Source organism: Rhinopithecus bieti, unplaced genomic scaffold (genome assembly GCF_001698545.2).
Source record: "Rhinopithecus bieti isolate Rb0 unplaced genomic scaffold, ASM169854v2 scaffold_6908, whole genome shotgun sequence".
Taxonomy (NCBI): Eukaryota; Metazoa; Chordata; class Mammalia; order Primates; family Cercopithecidae; genus Rhinopithecus; species Rhinopithecus bieti.
Window position 1 is genome coordinate 465,690 of NW_016805193.1, and position 16,820 is coordinate 482,509.

At 44.8% G+C, this 16,820-nt stretch overlaps 1 protein-coding gene across 4 annotated transcripts in view; it reads right to left on the reverse strand.

Moving 5' to 3' along the window:
* Positions 1-16,162, reverse strand: part of OGDH (oxoglutarate dehydrogenase) — a 100,375-nt gene extending 84,213 nt beyond the window's left edge. For 2 of the 4 annotated variants that reach the window (XM_017871679.1, XM_017871680.1), the window contains exon 1: positions 16,014-16,145. The gene's annotated coding sequence lies outside the window, so the exon portion shown is untranslated. Of the gene's footprint in view, positions 1-16,013 lie in introns of all 4 variants that reach the window. The other 2 variants (XM_017871676.1, XM_017871677.1) reach the window with 1 other exon arrangement.
* Positions 16,163-16,820: the final 658 nt, after the last annotated feature.

The window sequence follows — 16,820 nt, forward strand, 5'->3', positions numbered from 1 at the left end:
AAAAAAAGAAAGAAAAGAAAAAAGAAAAAAAGAAACTTCCACAACTCAAAAGAAAATTTGAACTCAAACTGATTTTAAAATGGGCAAAGGGCTTGAATAGACATTTTTCTAAAGAAGGCATATCAATGGTCAACAGTTATCTTAAAAAGGTGCTCAATATCACTAATCACCAGGGAAATGCAAATAAAAACTATAATGAGATATCATTTAATATCTGTTGAGGATGGCTATTATAAAAAAAACACAAAAGATAATAAGCATTGGTGAGGATGTGGAGAAATTGGAACCCTTGTTCACTACTTGTGGGAATGTAAAATGGTATACATTATGGAAAACAGTATGGAGGTTCCTAAAAATATTAAAAATGGAACTACCATATGATCCAGCAATCCTACTTGTGGGCATGTATCTAAAATAATTGAAACCAATATCTTGAAGAGATATCTGCATTCCCATGTTCATTGCAGCATTACTCACAATAGCTAAGATATGAAAAAAACTCAAATGTTCATCAACAGATGAGCGGATAAAGAAAAGGAGGCCAGGCCAGGCGCCCTGGCTCACGAATCCCAGCACTTTAGGAGGCTGAGGTGGGCGGATCACGAGGTCAGGAGATGGAGACCATCCTGGTTAACATGGTGAAACCCTGTCTCTACTAAAAATACAAAAACAAACAAACAAAAAAATTAGCTGGGTGTGGCGGCGGGTGCCTGTATTCCCAGCTACTTGGGAGGCTGAGGTGGGAGAATGGCATGAACCCGGGAGGCAGAGCTTGCAGTGAGCCGAGATCGCACCACTGCACTCCAGCCTGGGCGACAGAGGGAGACTCCGTCTCAAAATAGTAAAAAAAAAAAACAAAAACAAACAAACAAAAAAACCGAAAAGAAAAGAAAAAAAAAGGAGGCCAGCCACAGTGGCTCATGCCTATGATCCCAGCACTTTGGGAGGCCAAGGCAGGAAGATCATGAGTCCAGGAGTTTGAGACTATCCTGGGCAAGAAAGAGAGACCCCATCTCTACAAAAAATACAAAAATTAGCCAGGTGTGGTGGTGCACACCTGTAGTCCAAGCTATTCAGTCGACTGAGGCAGGGGGACTGCTTGAGCGCAGGAGTTTGAGGCTGAGTGAGATATGATTGTGCCATTGCACTCCTGCCTGGGCAACAGAGAGAGACCCTATCTCAAAAAAAAAAAAAAAGAGAGAGAAAAAAGAAAGAAAGAACGAAAGAAGATGTGGCTTATTTAGACAATGGAATATTATTTGGCCTTAAAATAGAAGAAAATCCTGCCATGTGTGACAACATGGATGAACCCGGAGGACATTCTGCTAAGTGAAACAGCCAATCACAAGATAAATACTGCATGATTCTATTTATATGTGGTATCTAAAACAGTCAAGCTTATGGGAGCAGAGACTAGAGTGGTGGTTTCCTGGGGCCATGGGAAGGGATAAATGGAAAGTTGTTCAATGGGTGTAAAGTTTTAGTTATGCGAGAAGAGTAAGTTCTAGGGATTTACTGCACAATATAGTACCTCTAGTTAACAGTGTTGTGCACTTAAAAATTTAAGAAGGTAGACCTCATATTATATATATATATATATAAAACAATTAGAAAAAAGGCAACAAGGATTAATTAATTTAGAATTAGGATTAGGATTAATTGCAGAATAAGAAAAACATTTTCTTATCTGTCCAGAAACTACTGAGTACCTGCTGTACTTACGATATTACGGAACATACAAAGAAATTAGAAAAATACTTTCCTTACTCTCAATTCACCCTTGAGCAGAGGGAAAACAACACAGAAAAGATTGCAGAGGAAACACTGAGTACTTTAGAGGTGCAGAATATGCCAGCAGACCTGTGAGAGGACGGGCTCCTTCCAGGTGGGTGTGTCTCAGGGCAAAAGGACATGGATGGGAAGGAGGGAAGAGGAGGCACTGCATGTGGAAGGACCCATAGGCAGAAACAGATGGGAAGAGCCAGAATCTCATGGTACTAGGAAGGGTAAGGAAAAGCCACAGAGGGATGTCCGGTGTCCCGCCCGCCACCTCCTGCACTCAGCCCCCTTTCATAAGCCATGGGGAGCCAGGTCTGAGCAAGGGAGATGTGGGTGGGCCCTGCAAAGATTGAAAAGAGCACACAGAGCAGTTCAATAATGCCTGCCTGCCCTGGGTCCTCCATGGTGAGTAACTCCACACATCTGATTCATGCATAAACCCAGAGGTTCCCTGTAAGGCAGGCACCAGCTCTTTCACTTTACAGATAGCGTCAGTTTCCATTCCCTTAATTTCATCCAAGGTCACAGGCTACTAGCAGCAGAGTCAGGATCCAAGAGGAAAGTTCACAAGGATGCTGCCTGTGGGAAAAAAAGGTGCTTGCTGGCCTACATGGTTGCTCATGAATTTGTCTCAAAGCAGGCGCCCGGGTTGTAAAGTTGGAACTATACCCCATGTCCACAGCTACCCAAAGCTCTGAAACATAGTGTGAATTGTTACATAAAATATCCTCTATATTATGTATCGGAACCTTCCTCTTGGCCCATATATGCTCAGGATACACATTAGGGACACCGAGAGAGGGCTCAGAGTGTCCTGCTCCGCTAAGAAGAGATAGGTCAGCAAGAGGAGAAACAGCAGAACATATTCTTTAAAACAAACAACACAAACAAAACTTGCTCCTTACAAATTAACGGTAAACAAACAATATATTCTGGATATAATCAGGGAATGCAATCTTTACCCCTGGGTTTTTACTTTAGAAATCAAAAGTTTTAAGTTAATTCAGTAGTTCTTCCTACCTCCAACTACACTCCAAGTTTTCCACTGACACATTTAAGGGAGACAAAAGCCCTAACATTGACAGCAAAATACTACTGTTGCTTCGTTTTATGCTATTTTTTTTTTTTTATTTCTCAGGCTCAAAGGAAAACATTCATTTTTTTTTCCTTTAATGTCATTATCTAGGCAACATTAAACACCCAATTGCCTCTGAGTTGGGTTTTCTACCAGAAAACAATAGCATCACCTCATTAACTATCAGTATTCAGTTGCTGCAATAGCCCAATTAACAGGTACCAAACTGACAACTGTAAAACACCCATTTCATCTGTTCTTCCCAAAGTGCCCCCTTCAACATGATCCTGTTTAAGTAAATCATGACATTTTGCTATCCACAGTCACTGAATCTGACAAATAGTTAAGTGCTGCCCAGCAGAGCTGCCAGGACAGCTAGACTTTTTTTTTTTTTTTTTTTATATGGAGTCTCGCTCTGTAGTCCAGTGGCATGATCTCGGCTCACTGCAACCTCCCCATCCCAGGTTCAAGCAATTCCCCTGCCTCAGCCTCCCGAGTAGCTAGGACAACAGGTGCGTGCTACCATACCTGGCTAATTTTTGTATTTTTAGTAGAGACAGGGTTTCACTATGTTGGCCAGGCTGGTCTCAAACTCCTGACCTCGTGATCTGCCTGTCTCGGCCTCCCAAAGTGCTGATATTATAGGCGTGAGCCACATGCCCAGCTGAGATTTTTAAACTTCCTTTAAGATGACTCATGGGAAGAAGTGCCCTCCAGCAGATGGCTCAACATCCCCAACTCCACCCAGGAACAGCCAGGACAGCTGTTTGCTGTCCACACTCTGACAGACCCACAGAGCCAACACTAATGCAGATTTCCAATTCTGGTAAATACCCGTTCTTCACCTTTCTCTCTTACATAAAATGGCATAAGAAGATATTAAAAACCAAGCACGGTGGCTCATGCCTATAATCCTAGCACTTTGGGATGCCAAGACTTAAGGACTGCTTGAGGTCGGGCGCGGTGGCTCAAGCCTGTAATCCCAGCACTTTGGGAGGCCGAGATGGGCGGATCACGAGGTCAGGAGTTCGAGACCATCCTGGCTAACACGGTGAAACCCCGTCTCTACTAAAAAATACAAAAATCTAGCCGGGCGAGGTGGCGGGCGCCTGTAGTCCCAGCTACTTGGGAGGCTGAGGCAGGAGAATGGCGTAAACCTGGGAGGCGGAGCTTGCAGTGAGCTGAGATCCGGCCACTGCACTCCAGCCCGGGCGACANTTGAGACCAGCCTGCGCAACACAGTGAAACCACGTCTCCACAAAAAATTTAAAAGCTATCAGGGTATGGTGGCACATGTCTGTAGTCCCAGCTACCCAGGAGGATGAGGTGGAAGGATTGCCTGAGCCCACGAGGTCAAGCCTTCAGCGAGCTATGATCGTGCCACTCCACTCCAGCCTGGGTGACAGAGCGAGACCCTATCTCTAAAAAAATAAAAAACAAACAAAATATATTAAATACAAGAAGGAAAACTGCAGGCCAGTCAACATTAGGTCTTGAAATTCAACTTAGAATTCTGTAACTGATACTAAGTCAACTTTAAGAATAGTATGTTATTTGGTAGAGACATTCAATTGTTTAAAACGCTTTTTCTGAAAGTGCCTCTGAGCTGTCCAAAATATCCAAGTGTTTTGATTTTTGGTTTAAAACAGGGATGTCCAATATTTTGGCTTCCCTGGGCAACACTAGAAGAATTGTCTCGGGCCACACATAAAATACACTAACACTAACGACAACTGATGAGCTTAAAAAAGAAAAAAATTGCAAAAACATCCATAATGTTTTAACAAAGTTTGCGAACTTGTGTTGGGCCACATTCAAAACTGTCCTGGGCCACATGTGGCCCACGGGCTTGAGGTTGGACAAACTTGGTTTAAAAGAATGTTTCTATTTAAATAGGTGCCAACTCCATTCAGTGGGGAAAACAACAGTCTTTTCAACTGAAGGTGCTGGGACAACTAGAGCTCCATGTGTAAAGAAGAATGAAGTCGCACAGTCATATACAAAATCCAAAATTGATCGACGTCCTGAGTGTAAGAGATAAAACTGTAAGATACTTAGAAGTTTTACAACTTTCATGAAGTAAATCTTTGTGACCTTGGCTCAGGCCATGGATTCTTAGTTATGACACCACCAGTATAAACAACAAAATAAAAACCACAAATTGGATTTCATCAAAATAAAAAACTTGGCCAGGAGCGGTAGCCCACGCCTGTAATCTCAGCACTTTGTGAGGCTGAGGCAGGTAGATCACTTGAAGTCAGGAATTCGAGACCAGCCTAGCCAACATGGCAAAACCCCATTTCTACAAAAATACAAAAATTAGCTGGGCGTGGTCATACACGCCTGTAGTCCCAGCTGCTTGGGAGGCTGAGGCAGGAGAGAATCCCTTGAACCCAGGAGGCAGAGGTTGCAGTGAGCTGAGATTGCACCACCGCACTCCAGCCTGGTTGACAGAGTGAGACTCTGTCTCAAAACAAGCAAAAAAATAAAAAATAAAAAACTTTTGTGCTTCAAATAACTTATTAAGAAAGAAATGATATAGATGGGAGAAAATATTTGCACTTATCTGATAAGGAACTTACATACAGAATATATAAAGAACTCTCATAATGCAACAGTAAAAAAAAAACTCAATCAAAAAGTAGGCAAAGGATTTGAATAGACATTTCTCCAAAGAAGATATACTAATAGCCAATAAACACATAAAGTTACCATATAACTCAGCAATTCCACTCCTAGATATATAATCAAGATAAATGAAAATGTATGTCCACAAAAAACTTGTACACAAATGCCCACAGCAGCATTATTGGTAAAAGTCAAATAGTAGAAACAACTCAAATGTCCATCACTGATGAATGGATAAGCAAAACATGTTATATCTATAGAATATAACAGCATTCTGCAATGAAAACTAAGGAAGTGCTGGTGCATGCTCCACCTGGAGGAACCCTGAAAACATTATGCTCAGTAAAAAGAAGCAGATGCAAAAGACATTATGAGTCTATTCCTCTGCTCTCACACAACAATTAACACAGAAGATTTCTGTGACAAAATGTGTGAGGAATTCTCCCTACCAATAATGCAATTCAAGTCTGCCGCTACCTACCTGGAGACGGCATCAGATACCACAGGTCAAGAGCTCAATCCCACAAGGCTGCCCCTATTTCCGATGTAATAGCAAGTCCCCAGTTGTCTTACTTGTACTTCTGGCCAACCAGCTAGAAACTGCAGAACCCAAGAACCCCTCCTTTGGTTCAAAAAATTTCTAAGAACTCAGGGAAACACTTACTTACATCTACTGTTTTTTTCAAAGAATATAACATAGGATGTGGATTAAGAGTTGCACAGGTCAAGGTGTTGGATGGGGTACGGAGCTTCCATACCCTCCCCAGGCATGCCACCCTCCAGGAGTCTCCACATGTTCAGCTATCCAGAAGCTCTCTGTACCCCATCATCTTGGGCCTTTTATGGAGACTTCTTTGGATACGCATGACTGTAGCATAGATAACCACGTAGATATGTGATCAGACAAAAAGGGTATGATCTAACACCAACAGACTGAGTGGGGAAACCCAGCCAGGCCTGTTTGTTCAGATTCTTCCTGGTCTCACTGTGTAGGATCCTTCCTGTGCGTGTGAGGCAGGACTCCTGAAGTGGGTGTCTTGTGACCTATAATCAGACAAGGTAGGTCAGAGAATTTCTTTACGGCCGGCTCCAAGACAGAACAGTGGAGGAATATTAGAGTATATTTTTAGTTTCTATGGCCTCCCTTGGGGAGAAAAAGCAGCAGGTGAAAGGAGTGCCACAGGTCTGCTTCTGGGGCCTAAAGCACCCCAACATCATAACGAAAGACTGTCTTTCACTTTTATCACTCTGAAGCTGTTTGGAAGCTACTTCAGGAACCAAGGATAAATACTTTAACAAAATACAAGCTTATTTTAGTCACTTAGGAAATAACAAGAGCTATGGGAGTTAAAATCAGGACTCATGGACAAAAACCTATATACGTATAATAATATCACATTCCAGAATAAGCAAATCTATACAGAGAGAAAGTAGATTAGTGGTTGCCCAGGGCTGGGGCAGAGGAATAAGGGGAGGATGAGGAGTGACTCAATGGATACAGGGCTTTCTTTTTGGGAGGAGAGGATGAAAATGCTCTAAAACTAGATTGTATTGATGGTGTCACAATCCTCTAATATACTGAAAAACATTCGCCTTACAATTTAAATGGTGAATTGTATATATGTGAATTACATCTCAATAGTTATTTTTTTAATGTGTAAGAAAAAATGTAACTGAACTTATCACTGCACATGAAAATGATACAAGTTGAGGCCGGGCGCGGTGGCTCAAGCCTGTAATCCCAGCACTTTGGGAGGCCGAGGCGGGCGGATCACGAGGTCAGGAGATCGAGACCATCCTGGCTAACACGGTGAAACCCCGTCTCTACTAAAAAAATACAAAAAACTAGCCGGGCGAGGTGGCGGGCGCCTGTAGTTCCAGCTACTCGGGAGGCTGAGGCAGGAGAATGGCGTAAACCCGGGAGGCGGAGTTTGCAGTGAGCTGAGATCTGGCCACTGCACTCCAGCCTGGGTGACAGAGCGAGACTCCTTCGCAAAAAAAAAAAAAAAAAAAAAAAAAAAAAAGTTGTAATTCATTATTTTCAAGATACAAGAATAAACACATACATTTGGGAAAATAAGAGAAAAGTAAAACCAAAGGAAAATTAGTTTTCAGGTGTTAAATGCCCTGCCCTTAGGAAATGATATACTTAAATAGGGTTCTGTCTGAAACATGAAGCTTTTGAGGTCTATGCCTTGAATTTCCCCAGTTGGGCAGGAGGCATCCTATCCCAGGACACAAAGAATGAGGGAAATAAACCACCTACTGACGCCTATCAACATGACATTGGCTAGGTAGAGGGGTAATTAAAAAGGCAAGACCTAGCAAAAACAGTCTGCTGTTTCTCAGCAAATGAATCTTTGAGGGAAAAAAATCTACACATCATTACATGATCCTTATACCCTATGAGTGTTAGCTGGCAACCATTTTAAAGGACAACTCATCCGCTTTCTTTTTTTCAGTTTCGGACTCAGTCTTTCTGATGAATCATGAACACAACATTTGCTACAAACCTATGGCTGTTATCTCATGCCTGCAATTATTTTTGTAGTAATACAAAGAACTCATATACAGAGTACAGCCATCAATTCTCCCTTATTGGCTGAGAATCTCAAAGAATTTAGTATCTTTCACTAGTGACACCTGATTACACAAAAGCTGAGGGACAGGGAAGTAGTGAGGATTACTTTTAAACTGCAAAGTTTTTTTTGGTTGCTAGTGGAAACAATTATTGAGCCTACAGGCACAGAGGCCTCGTGACACCAAGTCACCCTGTGAGCTTTCCTGGGCCATAAAGTGGAGACAGTAATTACTCCTAACCTCCTCATAATGTCTTTTTGTAATTGTAACACAAATATGAAAGCACTTTGAAAACTTGAAGGTGTATCTATGACTAAAGAAATGGCTGGGTATGGTGGCTCATGCCTGTAATCCCAGCACTTTGGGAGGTCAAGGTGGGTGGATCACCTGAGATCAGGAGTTTGAGACTAGCCTGGCCAACATGGTGAAACCCCGTCTCTACTAAAACTACAAAAAAATTAGTTGCATCGCATGGTGGCGGGCGCCTGTAGTCCCTCCCAGCTACCTGGGAGGCTGAGGTAGGAGAATCGCTTGAACCTGTGAGGTGGAGGCTGCAGTGAGCCGAGATCGCACTACTGCACTCCAGTCTGGACGACAGAGCGAGACTCCGTCTCAAAAAAAACCACACACACACACACACACACACCAAGACTCTGCCTCAAAAAAAAAAAAAAGTTCAAGTTTCCAAGATATTTAAACCTAAACATTAGCTAATTCGGAGTGGTGGTCAACTGGTAACTTCCAAAACATTAGTAGGCTGTCTCCATCATTTAGCACAGAAGCTTTTTTAGTTCACCAATCATGGGCCGTCACCACTGGTAGGGACTGACACCTCTCTGATCGGATCCCTGAGTATGCTTCAGTATATGTCTGAAGACTGTTCTGCCCCTTCCCCGAGACGTGGTCCCACAGCATCAGAAATGACCATGACTGAAGTGGTATAAATAGGTTGACTGGGGAGGGTGTAGATAGATAGGCCCTTTTAAAAGGTATTGATATTAAATCTTTATGGAAAGCAGGACAATTTTTTAACATCTCATTAAAGCATATATAAAACGTCTATTTCCTGCTAAATATAGCTAAAAACATGAGGCATTACATTTAAGACAAAACAAGACTCTGAAGGGTGCAGAAGGAAGCAGACTGGCTAGGAACCAGAGGACCCAAGGAAAGGATTGAGTTTGTTGTTGTTGTTGTTATCAGGGTCTTGCTCTGTTGCCCAGGCTGGAGGGCAGTGGCATGATCTTGGCTCACTGCAGCCTGGACCTCCTGGGCTCAAATAATTCTCCTACCTCAGTCCCCCAAGTAGCTGAGACTACCACAGGCGCACATCACCATGCGTGGCTAATTTCTGTATTTTTTATAGAGACAGTTTTGCCATGTTGGCCAAGGTGGCCTCAAACTCCTGACCTCAAGTGATCCGCCCATCTCAGACTCCCAAAATGCTAGGATTACAGGTATGAGCCACCACACCCGGCCGAGTACTGAGTCCTTGATTTTCTTTTTGCTTCATATGTCTCAGACCTAGGTACCGGAGAAGCCTACAATCCAGAAATGCCAATAGGTGTAGACAAAGAAAACTACAAACAGAAACCTGTTCTCTCTAGCCAAAGGACCAGGAAAAGAGCAGCAAGATGGAACACTTTTAAAGTTTTAAAGAACAATTGCTCTACTGCAGCCAAACTCCACAGGAAACTTCCTCACTCCACTTAGCTGATGTCAGAATAGAGATCAGGGACTTTCATCCCCACCTGGTGAATAATTAGTCCTCCCCAACTCACTCCCTGATAAGTCAGTGGAGACCAGGCAGGGAGTCTGGATTTCAATCCCATCCAGCAGTAATGAAGCAGCACCCCTCCCTTCCCAGGCAGAGTGATATCACCAAGGCCTAATGGGGAACTCTTACAGCCATACATGTAGCAATAACAAGGAATCCCTTCCCCAAGACATCCCACCCAGCAACAATGAGGAAGCAGCCCCTCCCTGCCCCAGCAGAGGAAGACTGCATTACTTAGAGATTTAAACAAGATCAAGAGTCCATAACATAACACCCAGAATGTCCAGGTTGTAAGTCAAAGATCACTCTTTACATCAAGGGCCAGGATAATCTTGGCTGGGGGTGGTGGCTCACACCTGTAATCCCAGCACTTTGGGAGGCTGAGGTGGGTGTTATTACTTGAGGTCAGGAATTCAAGACCAGCCTGGCCACCATGGTGAAGCCCCATCTTTACAAAAACACAAAAATTAGCCTGGCATGGTGGCATACGCCTGTAATCCTAGCTACTTGGAAGGCTGAGGCAGGAGAATCTCTTGAACCCGGGAGTTTGCAGTGAGTTGAGATTGCGCCACTGCACTCCTCCAGCCTGGGCAACAGAGTGAGACTTCGTCTCAAAACAAAACAAAACAAAAAAAGACAATCTACAGACACTAATACCAAGATGACATAGACTTAGAATTATCTGACAAAGATTCTAAAAGAGGCATCCTCAAAATGCTTCCACGAACAACTATGAACATGCTTGAAACAAATGAGAAAGTTTCAGCAAAGAGAAGATGTAGATAATAAAATAGACATTTCAGAACTGAAAAATGCACTAAGCAAAAGAAAAAAACTTAAGCATGGGTTAAATGGCAGAATAAAGAAGACAGAGGAAATTAGTGAACTTGAAGACAGAACAAGGCCTCAGGGAAATAACAAAAGATCTAATATTGATGTCATCGGAGTCCCAGACGAAGGCAGAAGGAGGGGCTGGAAAACCATTCAAAGAAATAATGGCTACAAATCTCCCAAATTTGGCAAAAAGTCATAAAGAACCCCATGCAGAATAAACCCAAGTAAATGTACGCCAAGACACATCATAAACAAATTCAGAAAACTCAATACAAAACCCTCCCCCCCAAAAAAACAACAACAAAAAACCTTGAAGGAAGCCAGAGAGAAATAGTGCATTATATACAAGAAAAAAAAAATGCCTATAATCCCAGCACTTTGGGAGGCTGAGGTGGGCAGTTCACCCCAGGTTGGGAGTTTGAGACCAGCCTGACCAACATGGAGAAACCCTGTCTCAACTAAAAATACAAAATTAGCGGGGCATGGCAGTGCATGCCTGTAATCCCAGCTACTTGGGAGGCTGAGGCAGGAGAATCACTTGAACCCGGGAGGTGGAGGTTGCAGTGAGCTCAGATCATGCCATGGCACTCCAGCCTGCACAACAACAGCAAAATTCCATCTCAAAAAAAAAAAAAAAAAAAAAAGGCCAGGTGGCTGGGCCTGGTGGCTCACACCTGTTATCCCAGCATTTTGGGAGGCAGATGCAGGCAGATGACTTGAGGTCAGGAGTTTGAGACCAGCCTGGCTAACATGGTGAAACCCCATCTCAACTAAAAAAATAAAAATTCGCCAGGTGTGGTGGCAGGCACCTATAGTACCAGTTACTCAGGAGGCTGAGTTGCAAGAATAACATGAATCTGGGAGGTGGAGGTTGCAGTGAGCTGAGATCACAACACTTCATTCCAGCCTGGGCGACAAAGTGAGACTGTCTCAGAAAACAAAAACAAAACAAAACAAAACAAAACAAAACAAGCCAGGCGCAGTGGCTCAAGCCTGTAATCCCAGCACTTTGGGAGGCCGAGGTGAGTGGATCACAAGGTCAGGAGATCGAGACCATCCTGGCTAACATGGTGAAACCCTGTCTCTACTAAAAATACAAAAAAATTAGCTGGGCGTGGTGGCACGCACCTACAGTCCCAGCTACTCAGGAGGCTGAGGCAGGAGAATCGCTTGAATCTGGGAGGCGGAGGTTACAGTGAGCTGAGAACGCGCCACTGCACTCCAGCCTGGGCGACAGAGTGAGACTCCCTCTCAAAAAAACAAAACAAAAGAAAAAAAACAGCCAGGCATGGTGGCACATGCCTATAGTCCCAGCTACTCAGGAGGCTGAGATGGGAGGATTGCTTGAGCCTGGAAGGTAGAAGCTGCAGTAAGCTGTGATTATGCCACTCTACTCTAGCCTGGGTGACAGAGTGAGACCTTGTCTCAAAAATAATAAATAAATATAATAATGAAAGGTGGCTGGGCGTGGTGGCTCACACCTGTAATCCCAGCACTTTGGGAGGCTAAGGGGGTGTCAACCACGAGGTCAGGAGACCCAGATCATCCTGGCTAACACCGTAAAAGCCCGTCTCTACTAAAAATACAAATTAAATTAGCTGGGGGTGGTGGCAAGTGGCTGTAGTCCCAGCTACTTGGGAGGCTGAAAAAGAAGAATCGCTTGAACCCAGGAGGCGGAGGTTGCAGTGAGCCAAGATCACACCACTGCACTCCAGCCTGGGCAACAGAGCAAGACTCCGTCTCAAACAAACAAAGATGAAAATATCTGCAAACTACATATCCAACAAAGCACTGGTATCTAGGATACATTAGAAATTCTCAAAACTCAACAGTTAACAAAAACTGAACAATCTAATTACGAAATGGACAAAAGATATGAACAGACATTTCACCCAAGAGTATACAGGGGCCAGGCATGGTGGCTCATGCCTGAAATCCTAGCACTTTGGGAGGCCAAGACAGGAGGATCAGTTTATCCCAGGAGTTCAAGACCAGCCTGGGCAACATAGCAAGATCCTATCTTTTCCAAGAAAAGAGAGAATAGACAGATGGCAAACAAGCATATGCAAAGATTTTCAACATCATTAGCCATCAGAAAAATGCACATTACAACCACAAAGAGACATTACTACACATCTATTGGAATGGCTATAATAAAAAAAGTAACATCACCAAACGCTGGCAAGTATGTGGAGAAACAAGATCATACAGTGCCAGTGTGAATGTAAAATAGTACAATCTCTCTGGAAAACAGTTCGGCTGTTTGTTCAATAACTAAGCATGCACTACGACTTACAACTTAGTGATTGTAATCCTGGGCATTTATCTTGGAGAAATGTTAATTCATGTTCACATAAAAACCTGTACATGAAGGTTTGTAGCAGCTTTATTTGTAATAGCCAAAGAATGGAAACAGTAAAGATGTCTTTTAATGGAAGAATAAACCAACTGTGGTACATCCATAGCCCGGCTTCAATAAAAGGAATGAAGTACTTTTTTTTTTTGAGACAGGGTCTCACTCTGTCACTCACGCTGGAGTGCAGTGACGCGATCTTGGCTCACTGCAGCCACTACAGCCCAGGCTCAAGCGATCCTCCCACTTCAGCTTCCTGAGTAGCTGGGATTACAAGAACGCACCACTGCATCTGGCTAATTTTTTTTTTTTTTGTAGAGATGAGGTCTCACTATGTTCCTCAGACTGGTCTTGAACTCCTGGGCTCAAGCGATCTGCCTGCCTCAGCCCCCCAAAGTTGCTGGGATTACAGACGTGAGCCACTGTGCCTGGCCAAGGAATGAACTACTGGTACACGCAACAACCTGGATGATTCTCCAGGGAATTAATCTGAGTGGAAAAAACCAATCCCAAAAGGCTCTATGAATCCCTTTATTTGGCATTCTTGACATGCCAAAATTAGGGAAATGGAGAACAGATTAATGGTTGTCAGGAGTTGAAAGACTGGGAATGGGAGGGATGTGGGTGTAGCTATAAAAAAGCAATGGAAGGGATCCTTGTGATGATGGGAATATTCTGTATCTTGAATTTTACTAATGTCATCATCTGGTTGTGACATTTACTACAGTTTTGCACAATGTTAGAGAAGTGGGAAAGGAACACAGGATCTCTCTGTACTATTTATTATGACTGTATAGAATAAATTTTTATGTACAATTTCTTAAAATTTTACTGTTAAAATAAATTTATCAATAATTTGTACAATCACCTCAAAATAAAATTACCTAAAATCTAAAAGTAGATGATACTGTAGTTTTCTCTTTCCTTTTTTTTTTTTTTGAGCTGGAGTCTCCCTTTGTCGCCCAGGCTGTAGTGCAGTGGCGTGATCTTGGTTCACTGCAACCTCTGCCTTCTGTGTTCAAGCGATTCTCCTGCCTCAGCCTCCTGCTGAGACTACCGGCCCACACCACCACGCCCTGCTAACTTTTGTATTTTTAGTAGAGACGGGGTTTCACCACGTTGGCCAGGCTGGTCTCAAACTCCTGACCTCAGGGGATCCACCTGCCTTGGCCTCCCAAAGTGCTAGGATTATAGGTGTGAGACACTGCACCCGTTTTTTTTTTTTTTTTTTTAAGACAGGATCTCACTGTGTCACCCAGGCTGGAGTGTAGTGGTGCAATAATGGCTCACTGAAGCTTGGACCTCCCCCAGCTCATGCCATCCTCCAACCTCAGCTTCCTGAGTAGTTGGGACTACAGGTATACGCGGTATATGCCACCATACCCTGAGAATTTTATTTTTTGTAGACGCAGGGTATCACTTTGGTTGCTAAGGCTGGTCTCCTTGAACTCTTGAGGTCAATCGATATTCCTTTCACAGTCTCCCAAAGTGCTGGGATTACAAACATGACCCACCACGACCGGCCGAAATTGTGCACGTCAAATGGGTGAATTGCATGGTATGTGAATTTTATCTCAATAAAGATGTTATTTAAACGGAAAAAGTAACTGAAATGTGAAAAGTGTGCTTTAAAAAAATAATGAAGGGCCGGGTGCAGTGGCTCACGCCTGTAATCCCAGCACTTTGGGAGGCCAAGGCAGGTGGATCACCTGAGGTCAGGAGTTCGAGAACAACCTAGCCAAGGTGGTGAAAACCCATCTCTACTAAAAATACAAAAAATTGCCAGGCGCGTGCCTGTAATACCAGCTACTCGGCAGGCTGAGGCAGGAGAATCACTTGAATCCAGGAAGGCAGAGGTTGCAGTGAGCCGAGATCGCGCTACAGCACTCCAGCCTGGGCGACAAAGACTCCATCTCAAACAAAACAAGACAACAACAACAAAAAATGAGCATACAGTGACCTTTATTCAACTTTCCAAGATCCAGTCCTCAGCTAATTTACGAAACTACAATAATGTTATATACTCTCCTAGGTCTACACGGCAAAGCACAGTTTGTTGCAACTAATGCTGCCTTATAAAAAAAAAGGCTTTATCCTATGCTACCCATCCTAAACCCAGCTGTTCAGAGCAGTGTATCCGGAAATCAGACTCAGGGTACGGACTGCAAGACAAGGCACAAGGAAACCCTAACACGAAGTCCTATATTCTGGGCAAAGGGATGGGGATGGCAGGTGGGACGCACCCGGGTCAGGGCGAGGGCACAGCAAGTTTTCTATTAAATCTCAATAGGTTAAAACTCATATCCAATGTCTGATACATTTTCGAGGGAAAATGGTGCTTGAAAGATGTTTCTACGGAAAATAAGCTTCATCTCAGTCAATCTGTTCGTCCCAACTTTGGGCAGCAGGTGTGGGGGCGGGACCAAGGTCTGCGCCGTAATCCAAACAGGCAGTCCCACCCAGGGCCACCCCAAGGCTAGATGCTCCGACGCGACTCGAGCAGGCCACACTGTCTTTCGGACAAAGCGACGCGGTCCTCACAGGCGGGAAGGAGAGTGCGTCCCGGTCGGGAAGGACGCCGCCAGAGAGCTGCCTGCCACGTGACGCCCGCAGCGACCTTGGGGGTCACCCTTGCGGACGCACCGCCCTCTCCCTCACATCCGCCGCCGCGCCCGCCCCTCACTCTACGATCGCCAATGGCGCGTCGCTCCGCGCCCCGCGCGACCTCGGAGCTCGCTCGTACCCGCCAATCTCCGCCCGCCGGGCGGGCCCCGCGGCGCCATTGGCTACCACGGCCATCCATCAGGTCCCGTCCCTCCTACCACCCTCCGTCAGCCCCACTCCATCCAGCTCCACTCCCCTGTCACCGCGGCACCCGCAGCACCAAGGGCGCGGCGGCCTCGCCCTTTCCCGCTATCTCCAACCCCGGGCCGCCAAGCACCGCGCTACCCGGCACTGGGACGGGGGCAGCGACAGCGCAAGGTTACCTGTCTCCGGCTCAGCTCCACCCGAATGAGGCGCCGACACCCCACTCCGGGGCTCTAAACTCTCGGCCCCGCCCTGGCGTATGGCGTCAACACGTAGCCCTCCCCTGGAGAAGAAGGCCCTCCCCTCTTACAGTGAACCGATTCGTGACGTCACAGAGCCGCGCCGGACGTCACAGCGCCGACTACGCAGTTGCGGAAGCTTGGGCCGGCGGGCGCCCAGCTGTTTGCTCCGCTAGAGCGATGAGCTTGAGTCTGTGGACTTCCAGCGGCTTCTACGATCATAAGTAATTTCTAAAACATATCTCTAGTGCCTAGTAGGAACCTATCAAGAGACAGTTGGGTTGATGTGAAACTTAGCGCACAAAAATAAACCATTTAAATAACAGAATCTCCGTTTTTGAGATTGTCCTGGGTCAGGCTTTGTGACAAGCGCTTCACCGGCGCTATTGTGTAACAGCCTGTGAGATAGGTATTCCTGTCTCCGGTCTACAAATGACAATAGGCAGTGCTGGAATCTTGCTCGGGATCGTGCCCGAGTTATCTTGACTTTAGAGCTATCAAAGATAAAACGCGGCCAATTAACCTGTCACAACCTGTTGATTGTAAGATGTTCTCTATTTTAAAGTATTAAAATTTGGGGAAAGGCCGGGCGCGGTGGCTTAAGCCTGTAATCCCAGCACTTTGGGAGGCCGAAGCGGGCGGATCACTTGAGGTCAGGAGTTCGAGACCAGCCTGGCCAACAGGGCGAAACCCAGTCTCTACCAAAAATTTTGAAAGGCCAGGCGTGGTGGCGGGCACCTGTAATCC